The sequence below is a fragment of the Vigna radiata genome, chromosome 5 (genome assembly GCF_000741045.1).
Source record: "Vigna radiata var. radiata cultivar VC1973A chromosome 5, Vradiata_ver6, whole genome shotgun sequence".
Taxonomy (NCBI): Eukaryota; Viridiplantae; Streptophyta; class Magnoliopsida; order Fabales; family Fabaceae; genus Vigna; species Vigna radiata.
Window position 1 is genome coordinate 8,219,529 of NC_028355.1, and position 15,428 is coordinate 8,234,956.

Genomic DNA, 15,428 nt, shown 5'->3' on the forward strand with positions numbered 1-15,428 from the left:
GTTTAAGTTCACAAAAGTGTTTGTGCTTTTCTTGTTCCAAAACATGTGTCATGTAACCAGATACGATGTAACATATACAAGCTCAGTAAATGTGCATTCACATATCAAGATCAACACAAAAACATGTTCAATAAGATATCAACCAATAAGCAACAGAACATGTAACACATCAACAATACATGTGTTATTAAAAATGTGTTGTCATCATCAAAAACCAAAGTGATATAGATATTTGATGAAGGTTGAAAAAAATTTATTTTCATATGTCAATTTGGACCGAATTACGCCCTTTACTACTTGTAATGAGCCTAGAATCAAGCAAAACTCAATAAATGAGTCGGTAGAGAGTCAAAAGTTGTTTTTAGCGATATTATGTTTGTTATGCATTGTTTTGTAGCTATTTTGAGAAAGTGAAGAATGGAGTTGAAGATACAGGTCGTAGACTCAAGAAAAGAGCAGAAAAATGAAGATTTGAAGAGTTGACACACCGCCCGGCGACAGCTTGAACCGCCGGTCAGTCCAGGGCAAGGAGTAGGCATGACGATTGGCGCTGGACGGTTTCAAGGGAAACCGCCGGGCGGCACCTTGCACCGCNGGGCGGTTCGGAGGCTTTTGGGAAACCGCCGGGCGGCACACTTAAACNGNCGGGCGGTGGTCCGCTNGGCTTGGGCCTGTTTTCTGTTGCGCTCCTTACCTATAAATACCCCTATTTCGAGTTCAAAGTCATTCTTTTGACAGGGGAGAACGACCAGACCTAATTTTGCTCTCTGGAGAGGATCTCTTGGATGCTTAGGCTCCTTTTCATCTTTTCTAGGGTTTGCTTTTCCATTCTTCTTCCATTTTTCATCTAGTTTCACCATGTCTATGGTGAACTACACCCTATTGTTGTTGGGGGAAACAATGTAATCTTTTGATACTCTCTTTTATTGAAACTCTTGATTATTTATATGGTCTCCATATGTTTTGATTGATAATTGTTGGGTTCTCATCTGTGCTTAAGGCCTTTATCGTTTAACTCATTCGGTAACTGATGTTTGTCTTTATTGATATGGGGATGTACAGTAATGACATGAACTGGTGAGTAATTTCTTGATTTTGCAATACCACCTAGGGATAGGGGTAGGACGANNAATTGCGNTAACTTCTGTTTATAATGCGGTATTAATTGCTAGGAGAGGCTAGGGATAACAAGCCAGTAGTTAATATTAGGCTCTTTTCGCCGAGGGATCGGGTTAAGGGTAGGCTAAGAAAGTCGCATGACAATTAATTAATCAAACTAATAATTCAAGAGGAGTAGATAAGAGAGAGCGGATAAGATGAAATTGTAAACCCCCAACAACATCCATTCATCCATTGTTTTCGTTTGTCAATTGAATCAACTTTATTTTGCATGTTAATATTTTTGTTCTAAAATCCAATTTATTAATTTTTATTTTCAAGTCTTATTATTTTCAAGCCTTTCGAGTCTCTTGGGAAAACGATACTTGGTCTTACCATTTATATTACTTGTACGATTTGGTACACTTGCGAATCCGTCAACAATATTGTGTTGTCAACGATCTTAAAAATGTCATGTGTGTGTGATGATTTTTGATTGTGGTAAATGAAAGGCAATTTGGTTCTATGTGACATGTAGATAGTAGAGGGAAGGAGTGACCTCTTGAAACACCTGTGTGATTGAGTGAAACATTTTATCTGGTGAGGAAAGATTCCATGAAATCAGGATTACATCTATGCTTAGTAAATTGATCATTAATAGGAATAACATCTGTTGGGTATTATGTGATTCTGTGAACACCATGATGAGCATTCAGAATCAAGGCATATGTTCATCTTGACTAAATTCTATTGATGAGCTTATTTGAGTGATTATTTGTCTTCAAAAGAAAGAGCTTTTGAATGTGATTGAACAATCGTGATGATTGGTGAAAGATTGAGTTGCATATTGTTTGCTTGAGGATAGGAAAAGTTCTAAGTTTGCGGTTGTGATAACAGTTCAAAAACCTTTAATTTTTATACTTAAATTTGACACAAAACACAACCTTTATGACTTAGAAACTAGCTTGAAATCATGCATTTTGCTTAAGTTAGAAAATAAGAGAGTCAAAAGTGGTTTTCTTGGTTTTATGCTTGGTTTTCCTTGTTTTGGAAGGATTTAAAATGAATTGAATGAAGGAAGCTGAGTAGGAAGGAGTTGGACTCCAGAAAAGATGGAAAAGTGCACAAAGGAAGAATCGCAGCCACCACTGAGCGTTATACCACTTATGAGCGCCAGTTTCACTGTGGAGATATCTATCAAATGCTCAAGCGCCAACATTGAGGGGAGAATTCAAGTATTGCACCCACCGTTGAGCGCTACTTTGCCGTTGAGGGGTGGCTTCTTCAGAGAATTCACTGTTAAACGCCTGGGCGTCAACGATGAGCATTAATCTTGAGTGTCGCACCTACCATTGAGTGGTAACCCAGTGCTGAGCACCAATTTTTTTGGGCCTAGGAGACGCAGAGAGTCTATCTTTTGGCAGAAGGAGACGCAGAAACACACTTTTCACCCCTAGGAGGCGGATTTTGGATGCTGAAGCTCCATTCTACAAATTCTAGGGTTTATCTTTTCATTCTTTTAATTAATTTCATCTAGTTTCACCATATCTATGGTGAACTAAACCTCCATTGTTGTTGGGGAAACGATGTAATCCTTTTATACTCTCCTATATTGAATTGATGCTTTATTCATATGCTTTATTTCATTAATTGTTAGAGTTTTTCCTTTATTCTCTATGCATGCTTTGTTTAACTTATTCAATAGCATGATCTTTGATTTTATCTATATGGACACATATGGGTAAGTCTACACATGGGGCAATTCTCTTGGGAGCAATATTACCTAGACACAGGGATAGGAGGACCGATTGTCGTAAGCTTCTATGCGAATGTAATGCATGATCAATTGCTAGGGAGAAAGGACATTGTAAACTAGTAATTAGGAGTAGACTCTCTTCACCGAGACATCGGGTTTAGGGTAAATTAGAAAGTGGCATTGACATTAATGAAAAAGTAGAATTCTTAAATATATGAGAGTGGATTAAGATTAAGTCGGAAACCCCAACAACATAATTCATTCATTTCATTCAACTGCGTAATTTCTTGGTCAATATATCAATCTTTTCATGCATGTTTATTTTTGTTTTGCATTCTAAAACACCAATTTTCGTTTCACAAGTCTTAATTAATCAATAAATCACATGAAAGTTTAGGCCAATGAGTCTTGAGGGAAACGATACTCGGTCTTACCGTTTATATTACTTGATATGATTCAGTACACTTGCCGAAGTCTTAACCCTAGACCACAATGTCTTGCATCCCTAATAATTAATTCTACATTATAAACAGAAGCTTAAGACAACCAAGGGTTCTATCCCTATGTAGAGGCAATAGTTCCCTTGGGAAAAATTTTCCAGATCTAAGTTTCTAGGTATTTGTCAATATCAAAGAAGACCAAAAATCATGTCATGAATGAGATAAACATAACAAGCATAGAGCAAAGGAGAAAATCCCTAGCAATTAATGAAAGAAGCATAATATAATTCAGAACAAATTCAAGTACATGAGAGTTTAGAGGTAATATCTTCCCCAACAACAAATAAGATTAGTTCTCCAGCGTCATGGAGTCACTAGGTGTACAATTGAATGAAAGAGATAGAAAAACACTAGAAACTGAAGAGAAGAGCTCCCGCATCCCCAAATCTGCCACCAAACGGGCGAAACATGTGTTTCTGTGCTTAAGCCATCAAAAGATACCAACCCTAGGGCGAGCAAGTCCTTAAATAGATGAAAAACAAGGTTCAACCCACTTCGTTGGCGCTCAACGCCCCTACTTAGGCAAGTAAGCGCAAATGTGAGAGGAGTGGCACTCAGGGCCGCACAGTGGGCGCCCATACATGGTGCAACACTTGAAAATGGCCCTCAACGCCCTTAATGGGGTGCCCTCAACTACTTTTCTGGATTTTCACTACTCAACGGTAGCTCGGCAGCAGCCCAGTGGTAGCCCAGCGGCAGTTTAGCAGTAGCCCAGCGACAACATTCCAGAACTCTTTTTTTTTCCTATTTTGTTTGCTTTTATGGCTAGTTCAGCTCTATATATTGTTGGAGATTCTTCCAAGCACATTATTAGCTACAAAATAAAGGGAATTTAGTGATAAAATCATAAAGTATAACCTCAATTCTCTTATTCGTAAAACTAAACTAAAAACAAGAGTTCAAGCAAGCTTCTAAGTCAAAAAAGAGTTTATTTAGTATAAAAATTATATCACAGATAACGGTAAATTCAACCGTTATCAATGTTCCCCCTGCATAACTCTTATTTAGCATGTTCTGCCTTCAACTCTTCACTTTCCCCCAAAATCGTAAAACCGTAAAAAAATATACCTTTTGCTCTAGTCAAGGTTCAAACTCATCACCCCCATGTTTTAAACCCACATTTCAAATCAAACAGACTGTCACATTTATCTTGTCATTCACTTACCCAACAAACAATACAAACAACCATCACAATTTGCCTAAAAAAAACCCATAAAAATTTGTGCAAATGCACATGGTTTTCTTTACAACAAATTTGTTTCAACTTTTGCCTAAAAAAAGCCCATAAAAATTTGTGCAAATGCACGTGGTTTTCTTTACAACAAATTTGTTTCAACTTTTGAAAACCATAAAAAAAAAGTAGAGAAGTCCAAATTCAATAATCATTAGTTCTGAAAGTGTAGAATACAATTCAACTAGAATTAGACAAAAATGACGTCTACAAGACAAGTTATGGCAAAAGTAGTGAAAAAGTGTTAGATGAGTTAAAACCCATTTTATTAGTTATGATAGAAAATAAACTAAAAAATGAAAAATAATATAAATAGAAAGTTTTGTCACTACATAAAATAAAACTGTAAATGTGTATAAAAAATATGTGTTATCTTCGCCATAAATCTAAGAAATTAAAAAGAAAACATTTGTTTTAAGATTAACACTATGAAAGTTTTTTTTAAAAAAAAAATTGTTAATAGAAAAGATAACTCATTAAGTTGTTCATCAGATATTTATAAGTTTTCATAACCAATGAAATGAAAAAGTGTTTTCAAGTTCTCAATATTATAATTAGTGAAGATATTTTATAATTAAATAAATGTGTTTATGCAGTTAACGAGGAGTGTGTTTATGTTGGGAGGAAACTTTAAAGGCTAGAAGGAAGTGTTTAAAATTGGGAGAGGTTGGAAGATTTTGAGATAAGGAAATGCTTGTTGTATTGAATGCTTCTAATATTTTTGGCTTGCTTACAAATGATACAACCATACCCCATTTATACTAGTGGCACCTCCTTAACCAATGGTTAGTATCTTGCCACCACAACATTCATCTAAGGGCTCTAATTTATTCTCTAGAACTTTCTAAAACATTCTTATAATTCTAAACTTATTTAGAGACATCTTATGGATAACCATCTCTAGATATTTTTGTAGATTATTCTAGAATCCTTCTAGATAGGATTTTCTAGAATTCTATTTGGGCCTTCTCTACTTGAGCTTTTATCATATAGGCACAATAACACAAAATCAATTTACATTTCAACACCCCCTCTTGAACTTGATTTTGTACTCCAAGAAAACTTCTCAACTTCATAAAGACTTCTTTCTTCAGCGGTTTCGTGAAGATATATGTTACTTGATCATGCATCTTCACATATTCCATTTGCACATCCTTGTTGTCCATGCATTCTCTAATTTAATGATAACAAGTATGGATATGCTTACTTGGGTCATGGAAGACTGGGGTTTTTGTTAATGCTATTGCCGACTTGTTGTCCATGAAAATCTTTGTTGGCTCCAATTGTGGCAAGCTTAACTCCTTCAATAGGTTGCGTAGCCAAACAACATGGGAAACGCATGAAGTTGCAGTTACATACTCTGCTTCACATGTAGACAAAGTGACAATAGGCTGCTTCTTGGACATCCAAGTAAAGGTTGTGTGTTAAGTCCCTGGCAAGTGTACCAGATCATTATCAAGTAATATAAACGGGTAAGTCCGAGTATCGTTTTCCAAAAGAACTCTTAGGCCTTAACTTTCATGTAACCTAATCTTGTAAGACTTGAGAAAAGAATAATATTGGTGGTTGTATGCAAAGAACAAAAATAAACATGCAATGCAATTGATTCAATTGGTTTTTGAGAACTATGGATGAATGGTGTTGTTGGGGTTTACAATTTCATCTTATCCACTCTCATATATCTACTCTTTTTATTTAATTCACTTGTTTATCTAATTGTCATGCAAACATTCTTAATTACCCTTAGCTCAATTTCTTGGTGAAAAGAGTCTATTACTAATTACCGGCTTGCTATCCCTAGCCTCCTGATGGGTGTCGCGGCCCATAGAAATTTGATTGCATATGAGAAATGCAGTATAGTGCTAGGAAGTGACTCCTGGGTCGTCTCTCAAGGACCAAACTGTGGTTCGAGAATTAGGTCTAACACAAAGTGGGGGGGTTGTGAAAAGTTTGTGAATGCGGATGAACTAAATCAAAAGACGGATGCAAACAGAAATGTAAACTGAAATGCAGACATAAACATAAAAACAAAATCAAACACAAAATAAAAACGGTCGGTCATTAACTCAATTACTATGCTTCCAATCCCGACACGAATCACCCAACTAAGCGAAAGCTAATTCGGTCTTCAAAATTACAGACTAAGCGAATGCAATGCACAAATTTAATCAGTCATCCACCATACAGTCTAATCAACTAAGCGAAGAATTGACACCGATTAGGCAACTAAGCGTATACCTAATCGCAGGCAGACAATAGATTAAATATTGAGCAGAATCAGAGCAGCAATATAACAATTAAAGTGCAAGAATCTGATGGAAACAAAGTAATTTTATTAACGACCAACCAACTAACCTAAGCTAACATTGCAGTTAAATTAACACAATCGAACAGAACAGACAACATTAAAGTGAACAGAAACGATAAGCTGAACATCACAGACAGCATGGTGAATGAAAAAAATGTAAACTAAGCGGTCCTAAAATAAGATGCATGAACTAATTGGAAGGCAACTAATAAAACATAGAACACTATTGAATTGCATAAGCTAATAAATGAGGTAAACATTAAAGCTGGAATAGCAAAAAGAAAAACACATGACATTGAAAATAAAATCACTAAGCTACTTCATTCTAGAAGAAAACGGTATAAAACTTCTCCAAAAAAAATCAGTTGTGTGCTTCCCTAAAATTGAAAAACTTTTTCTCCTCCGCTGGACATGAACCACACTTTTTCTCCAAATAAAAATCACCATGCTCCACTTACAAAATTAAATATCCAACATGTTGCTCCTTCTTAAAATCCAATCAGCGCATCCTACATAATCACCATGCTACTTCCTTTGCTAAATTAAGATGAATACTTTTTAAAAGAAAAGAAGTGGAATGAATCAACGAGCTTCACCCTTGTAGAAAAAAATTGAATGCACCACTCCTAAAGAATCACTAGGTCGTGCACCACTTTTTCATACAAAAAAAAGAGATTGAATAAATCAAAGACTAGGTGCTTGCTGGAATAAAATAAAAAAACATTAACGCATCATCTCTCCAAATGAAATTAACGCATCTCTTATTTAAATTGGAGGAAACCGTGCAGCACCATAATAAATCAAAGCTTCCTTAATATTTAACACTTCTTCCAGCAAAAATAAAAGTAAATCACACGGGTGCCACCTCCAGCTTCCAAATACGTTAGCACCGTGCTTGCAGCAGAACCATGAGCTACTCCTATGATTAAATCTTCATTCCAGCACCGCAAATAATAAATAAAATGAAGAAGAAATCTCAATGCATTAAAGACCTGTTAGAGAACGTTCCAAAAGAAATAAAAAAAAGCAAAAGTGACGGCTGGACATTTATTTCTCCAAACAAAGATAAGAAAGCAAAATCATGTGTCTGCACCACCAATTCAATCAGCCAGCAAAATGTCAATAGAAATAAAATGTGCTCTGAAAAATTCATCCAAAATCCAAATGCATAGGCATGGTTCAAAGAAAAGAGAGAAAACGTTACAGCCAAGTCTAACGTTCCAGCCCCTTTTTAAAAAATTCAATTTTGCCGAGAATGCTGTCCCCAAAATGGGTGACGGCTGGTAGCCCTTTGCTAGGGCCAAGTGTCCATCTAAAATTGGGGTAGGGTCCACCCTAAAAATAAAAGGAAACCCTAGGGCAAGTATCCTACAATTTTGGGCCCCTCATAATTTTTTAACAATGGCCCAATGTGCAAAAGTTTGTCCAAAAAGTTTAAACAATTAAATTACAATACAACTAAATTTAAAATGTCTAATTTGAGAGTCTTGAATTTATTTGGTGTCTCCAAATGTCCCAAATTGTGTTTCCAAAATTTTCCATGGAAATAATAGTGCAAATAATTAGCTCAAAAAATTTAAATTAATTAAAATTAGAATTTCCGGTCAAATTAAGCATATTTAGGAAAAACGGGAAAATATCGGACAATTAAGCACAATTCCCTAATTAATTCTAGCACAATAAACTAAGTGAAATCAATAAAATATCAACTCATCACCTCCCCTAGTAACTAATAATGCAATGCGTGCTGAAGCAAATGCAATTGACCGTCCTATCCCTATCCCTGAGCAATATTGCATAATCAAGGAATTTCCCACAAGTTCATGGCATTACCGTATGTCCCCATATCGATAAAGACAAACAACGTTTATTGACAAACAAGTATATGACAAGCATATGACAATAAATAAAAATTTCAATATATGAGAGTTTCAAAGTTACATTGTTCCCCAACACCAAAGGGTTTAGTTCACCATTGACATGGTGAAACTAGATGAAAATAATGAAAGAATGGAAAAACAAACCCTAGATTTGATAAGAAGGAGGTATATAATTCGCACTGGGGCTATATATAAGCCCAAAAAGATAACAAATAGATAACAGAAAGATTTACAAAATCTAGCTAAAAAAAACAGACAACCGCCCAGGCGCCTAATTTGATTGCTCAGCGGTTTGCCTCTTGCCGCTCTAAGCGCTCAGCGGACCATTCTAGCGCTCAGCGACTTGTTTAACCCTTCTTTTCATCATTTTTCTCCTTCTTTCATGGGTCTAAGTTCACCTTACTTCACTTCCATCTTTCATTCATCCAAAAACCCTGCAAAACAATGCAAAACAAGCATAATATCTGTAAAACCAACTTTTGACTCTCAAGAGACTCAACTTAAGTGTTTTACTTGATTTAGAGCTCATTCTAAGCCTCTAAGGGTGTGTTTTACTATCAAATTTAAGTATGAAAATAACGGTTTTTAGACCGTTATCATTGTGTCTCCCATGTAGAACACAAATCCACTTGTGCTCTTTCGGTCATCCATATCTCCACTCCAATCGCTATCACTATATCCAATAAGCTTGTAATCATTAGAAATGGAGTAGTATAGGCCAAAGCTTGTCGTACCTTTGATATATCGAAGAATCCTCATCGCATACTTGAAATGTGTAGTTGTTGGAGCTTCCATGTACCGACTCACGACTCCAACATCATAAAGAACGTCTGGTCTTGTACAAGTTAAATAGCACAAACTTCCAACAAGACTTGATGGAAGATGCCTTGAGGAAGAGGACCGATAGGCGCGATGGAGACACGATTGGAGTCCTCGAGGCTTCTCCGACGAATAATACGCAGCGGAATAATGAAGGAAGCTCTAGATCGGTAAGAAATCGGAAGAGATCGAAGAGAAACCCTAAAATCATGAACGAACCCTAGAGAGAGAGGGGAAACTCAATTTGGACCGNTTAAACGGTGGGAATGGTGTATTAATCGGTGAAGATGGAAGATCTAAGGTTGGAAAGATGTTTAATCGATCAAAAGGCTGAATCAATCGGTAGAAATGGACGAAGATGATGAACGAAAGCTTTTAATCGGTGTAAACCAAAAGGAATGACGAAGGATGATGGTATGTGAAGGAAATGGACTTACAGAGTATGAAGAATTCGAGCTATGATGAAGATGCGCTTGGGAGGACGAAACCCTAGTAGAGGATTTGTTTCGTAGTAGAGGAAGACGCAAGTGATGTGTGTCTGATGTGCGAGAATCAGAATGAAGCATGGATGATGTGGTAGGCTTGTGACGTGTACATGAGACACTGAACATGTGTCTGCAGAGCAATGGATCCCGTGGAGGATGACGTCGTGATGAGAGAGAAAGAACAATGGTAGAAAATGGAAAATGGAAGAATGAGGTAGTGTGCTGGAAGGTGGCTAGAGGGAGTCGTTGGACTCTCTAGCCTGTGACTTTCAAGAGAGAATTAATTCTGTGTTTTAGAAATCTAATTCTCATTAATCTCAAAAGTGAATAGTACAAATGAGGAGTTGGGTATTTATAGTGACCCATGTTCCTTACATACTACACTACAGATACAATAAAATGTAAAAAGAGGACTACATGAGACAGGATTCCATCATACCCTCCCTTTTAAAAAAAGATTTGTCCTTAAATCTGGCAATCGCCTTATGAAGAAGCTCCACACATTCTTTGGAGCATGGCCATCTTGGAATGGCCTTATTCTTTTAGATCCACTTTTCTTCCTCCTGGATCAAAGATGAATCTGCAATATGCATCACATATATCTTCAATTAATACCAATCCAAAGAGGAAATTTTCTACAAAAACAAGAGAATAAGGACTCCTAGTATTTTGATTTGTAATCTTTGAAAATGTTAGAAGTCCAAATTCAATATTGTCTTGAGTTACTTGTTTTCTTGAAGATAACAATAACTCAAGATTTGAATTGCCATAGTTTGAAAACGTTTGCATGGAATATGGAATGGCAATTGGTTTGAAAGAGAAATCAAAACTGGAAGAGTGAATAATAATGGGAAAAGATTGAAAACCTTCCCTTTTAAGATTGGGTTCTATGGTTGGTGTCAAAATTGCTCTTAGTAGCACTTCCTCCTTTTCTTTCTTTTCCCTTTCTTGTCTTTCCTCTTCTTGTTCTCTTCTCTCTTGTTTTTCTCTCTTTCTCTTCTCTTCTTCTCTCCTCTCTTCTCTTCTTATTCCCTCTCTTCTCTCTTCTTCTTCTCTTCTTAATTCCTCTCTTCTCTCTTCTCTCTTTCTCTTCTCTTCTTTCCTTTCTTCCTTTTCTCTTCTCTCAATCTCTCTTTCTCTTTTCTTATCCTTGATCTCTTTAAGTCTAGCCCCAAATTCTAACTCTCTCCTAAGAAACCCATGATCATTTAAACTCTCAAGAAAGATTTTTCCATTTTCAATGCAATATTTAATTAATTCTAGGTTTCTTTTAATGCTTGAAGGCACAAACTTTCTTCTCATGCAAGCTTTTAAATCACACCAATCATGAATGGGAGACTTCCTTCCTTTCCTAACATGATATTGCCTTTCATCCCACCACTCACTTGCATGTCCTTCTAACTTAGAGAGATAAATGCTAAGAACATAAGACTCACTCTCTCTATAAAACCAAGGATTTATTTTATCTATCTCTTGTTCCCAAGCTAGATATGTTAATGCACCTATGTCTTTGCCAAAAAATGAAAGATTCCTATCTAATTAAACTTTTCATCAACTTTATCTAAAGTAGACAACCTATATGAACTAGAAGACCTAGAAGAAGACCTATATGAACTATAACAAGACATCTGCAAAGACAATTTGCGGACTCTAAGACCCCTAAAACGTACGGACTCTAATGTGACAAGGTCACACCTACACGTGAATCACAAAATCAAAGACAATAAAAGAAAACAATTAAAGTTGCCAAGAGTTGGAAAGAGCACTAAGAACTCTTCCAATCTACTTGGACTTTATAAAAGGCCTTTACAACACAGCTAAAACTAACATTGACACTGGGCTGACACAAGCCCATCAAATATAAAGAAAAAAAAAACACTAAACTAAGCTACTGGTCTTGTTCAATCTCTACAGAAAATTCACGGCCCAATCTCTGGCTGCTACGGTCTCGGCTTGGTGGTCCACTTCTGCAGAATTAACGTGCCCGTGCTCAATCTTGCAGCTTCAATTTGTTGCTGTTGGATATCCCACAATCAGACATGCACACAATTTGTATCAGCGCACCCTATCTACACAAATAGCAAAAAGAAAATTGACACAATATAATAGTCTTCCCTTTCTCTTGGAATGGTGCAGTTGATGCAGCAAAATTATCCTAGTTGCTCTCAATTTGCAATCTGATTCAAAATGATGCTGCATAGATACATCAAATAGCAATCAACAGGGTATTCAATCAATTATAATCTACGACCAAACAAAAATGATGATATTAAACACTTCCCATTTCTCATGCTATTTCTAGCTGTTGGGTTTCTTAAACTGCATCATGAACCTCTTTGCTTTTTCAACTACCCTGCAACTTCACTAAACCGTGGTTCAAACTTTTAACCAGATAAACCAGATCAGCCAATTAACTAGATTCACTAAATTGCTGCTCAAAATTCATGCATTCTCATATTCCAATCTGATTAACATCATCAATTCAGCTTTGCACAAATTATTCACATTAAAGCTAGCAGCACATTCACAAGGAACATGTACATTTAACCAGATGCAAATGAATGTGATTTAGGGTTGAAACCAGATGAATGCCATACAATGCAGAACATATTCAATTCAGAATTCAAGTTGACTAATCCTAGTCTGCAACAAATATCATACCAGATTCCACACTTCAAATATTGCTAAGCAAGGACAATCTATAACAGCAATAGTTCAGACAAAATAGCAGCAATTTAAGATGAAATACTCCCTTTTTGTTGAACACTCCCAAAGCTTAGTCTCATGAGATCTCTTGCTCAACTTCTACATTGTTGCAGCTAATTGTAACTCACTTTCTACTAAGCACCACCTGTGAATGACAATCAAAGAAAAAACTGCACAAATATATTGGGTGAGCACAATTCAGATTCAGACTTTAGTGCGACACACTCTCAATAAGGATATTTGGCTTTAGAGGTAGCCACACAAAGCTCACAAAAAATCAGATCTATCTCTGGAAGCTCAAAGCACTCAAAAATGTAAAGGTGTGGAAGGGAAATTCTCCCTTGTCAATACAAGGCTGGATAGTCTTTTAGACCACCACCACCTAAGATGCTACCAAGCACACAAACCTTCTTTCAAAATTCCAAAAACCAGAGTAAAAGTGCTTTTCAATCATGAAAGGAAATGGCTAGGCAAAGATCAAAGTAATGAACAAACAGAACAGAACAGGTCAACAAAGCAATGGGATGGGCAAACAAGACAGCCACAATCAATATAAGCACCAGATAATGAAACTGACAGCACAACAGAGCAACTCAAGAACTCTAGACAGACTCTAGCTCAGATGAATAAAGCAAACAAAGCTCAAATTAAGAATGACAGATTAGAGTTTGCACATGATGAGACAAAACTAAGATAACCAACGAGACAAGCGAGAAATAAAGATATCAAAAACAGTTGGCACACAATTCAGAATCCTAGCAAAGCTCTAGAGTAGATTAAAAACACAAGAAAATCACCACAAGTTGAATCATACATGACCAAACAGTTTTGCAGCTAAAATAGAATGCATTGCCAATTGTTCTAAAATGTTCACTCCAATCAAATTAAATGAAACAGCAACAGGAGAGAAACATCAAGAGTGAAACTGTGTTGTGAATTGCACTTGCCACTTTACTTTTTAGGTGGTTCAGTCAATACTTTTTTTTTCTACTTGCTTTTTTTTCTTTTCAAATCACAAGCACTTATGCTTTTATACTTTCACTTTCTTTTGCTACAATTCACAACAACATGTAATTTGATTTTCTATTTCAGTTCAATTTCACAAGATATGAGTCATGCACAATTGATTCAACACAAAGAAGACCACAAAATTGAGATTTTCCCGTATGTGTCCATATCGTCAAAATCAATGATCATGACATTGAATGAGTTAAACAATGCAAGCATAAAGTATAAAGAAGAAAACTCAAACTATTGATAACTAAAGTATATGAATAAAATAAGAACTTCGATATAAGAGAGTTTCAAAAGGAAAGAGATAACCCTAGAATTGAAAGGGTTTTAGTTCACCATTGTCATGGTGAAACTATATGAATTGAATGAAAAATAGGAAAGAGATAACCCTAGAATTGAAACATTGGAGCTTTTGCATCCAAAATCCGCCTCCAAGGAGTGAGAATGAGTTTTTCTGCATGTTTTCTCTGCCAAAAGATAACCCTCAGGGTCGCACAAATCTATTTATAATCTATGAAAAATTACAGAAAATAAGCCCAAGCCCAACTATAGCGCTCAGCGCTAGTTTCACCGCTCAGCGGTAGGTGCGACACTCAAGTGGGACGCTCAGCGTTCATGCCCAAGCGTTTGGCAGTGTTGTCTCTGAGAAGGCCAGCGCTCAACGCTGGATCTGACGCTCAGCGGTGTGCGCGGTTCTAACTTATCCCCTCAGCATTGGCGCTTAAGCGTCTGACAGTGGCTCTCTTCACAAAGCTGGCGCTCAGCGTTGAAACTGGCGCTGAGCAGTGGGAGCGATTCTTCCTTTGCACCTTTTTTCATCCTTTCTTGAGTCCAACTTCTTCCTTCTTCACTCTCCATCATTCAATTCTCGTCTAACCCTGTCAAAACAAGGAAAACCAAGCATAATATCTCTAAAACCACCTTTGACTCTCTTGTAACCTAACTAAAGCAATTCGCATGATTTCAAGCTAATTTCTAAGGCATAAAGGGTGTGTTTTGTATCAAAATTAAGTATGAAAATAACGGTTTTTGAACCGTTATCAGCCATCACTTTGAGTGTTGTTGACAAATTGGCAAGTGTACCAAATCGTACAAGTAATATAAATGGTAAGACCAAGTATCGTTTTCCCAAGAGACTCGAATGGCTTTCTCGTTCGCGTGAATTAAAATAATAAGACTTGAAAATAAAAATTAATAAATTGGATTTGAGAACAAAAATATTAACATGCAAAGTAAAGGTGATTCAATTGACAAAGGAAAACAATGGATGAATGGATGTTGTTGGGTACTAACAATTTCATCTCTTCCACTCTCTCGTACATACTACCCTTGAATATTAGTTGATTGATTCAATTGTTATGCGACTTTCTTAGCCTCCCCTCAACCCGATCCCTCGGTGAAAAGGGCCTAATATTAACTACTGGCTTGCTATCCCTAGCCTCCCCTAGTAATTAATACCGCATTATAAACAGAAGTTAGCGCAATTGATCATCCTACCCCTATCCCTAGGCGGTATTGCAAAATCAAGAGATTACTCACCAGTTCATGTCATTACTGTACGTCCCCATATCAATAAAGACAAACATCAATATACCGAATGAGTTAAACGATAAAGGCCTTAAGCACAGATG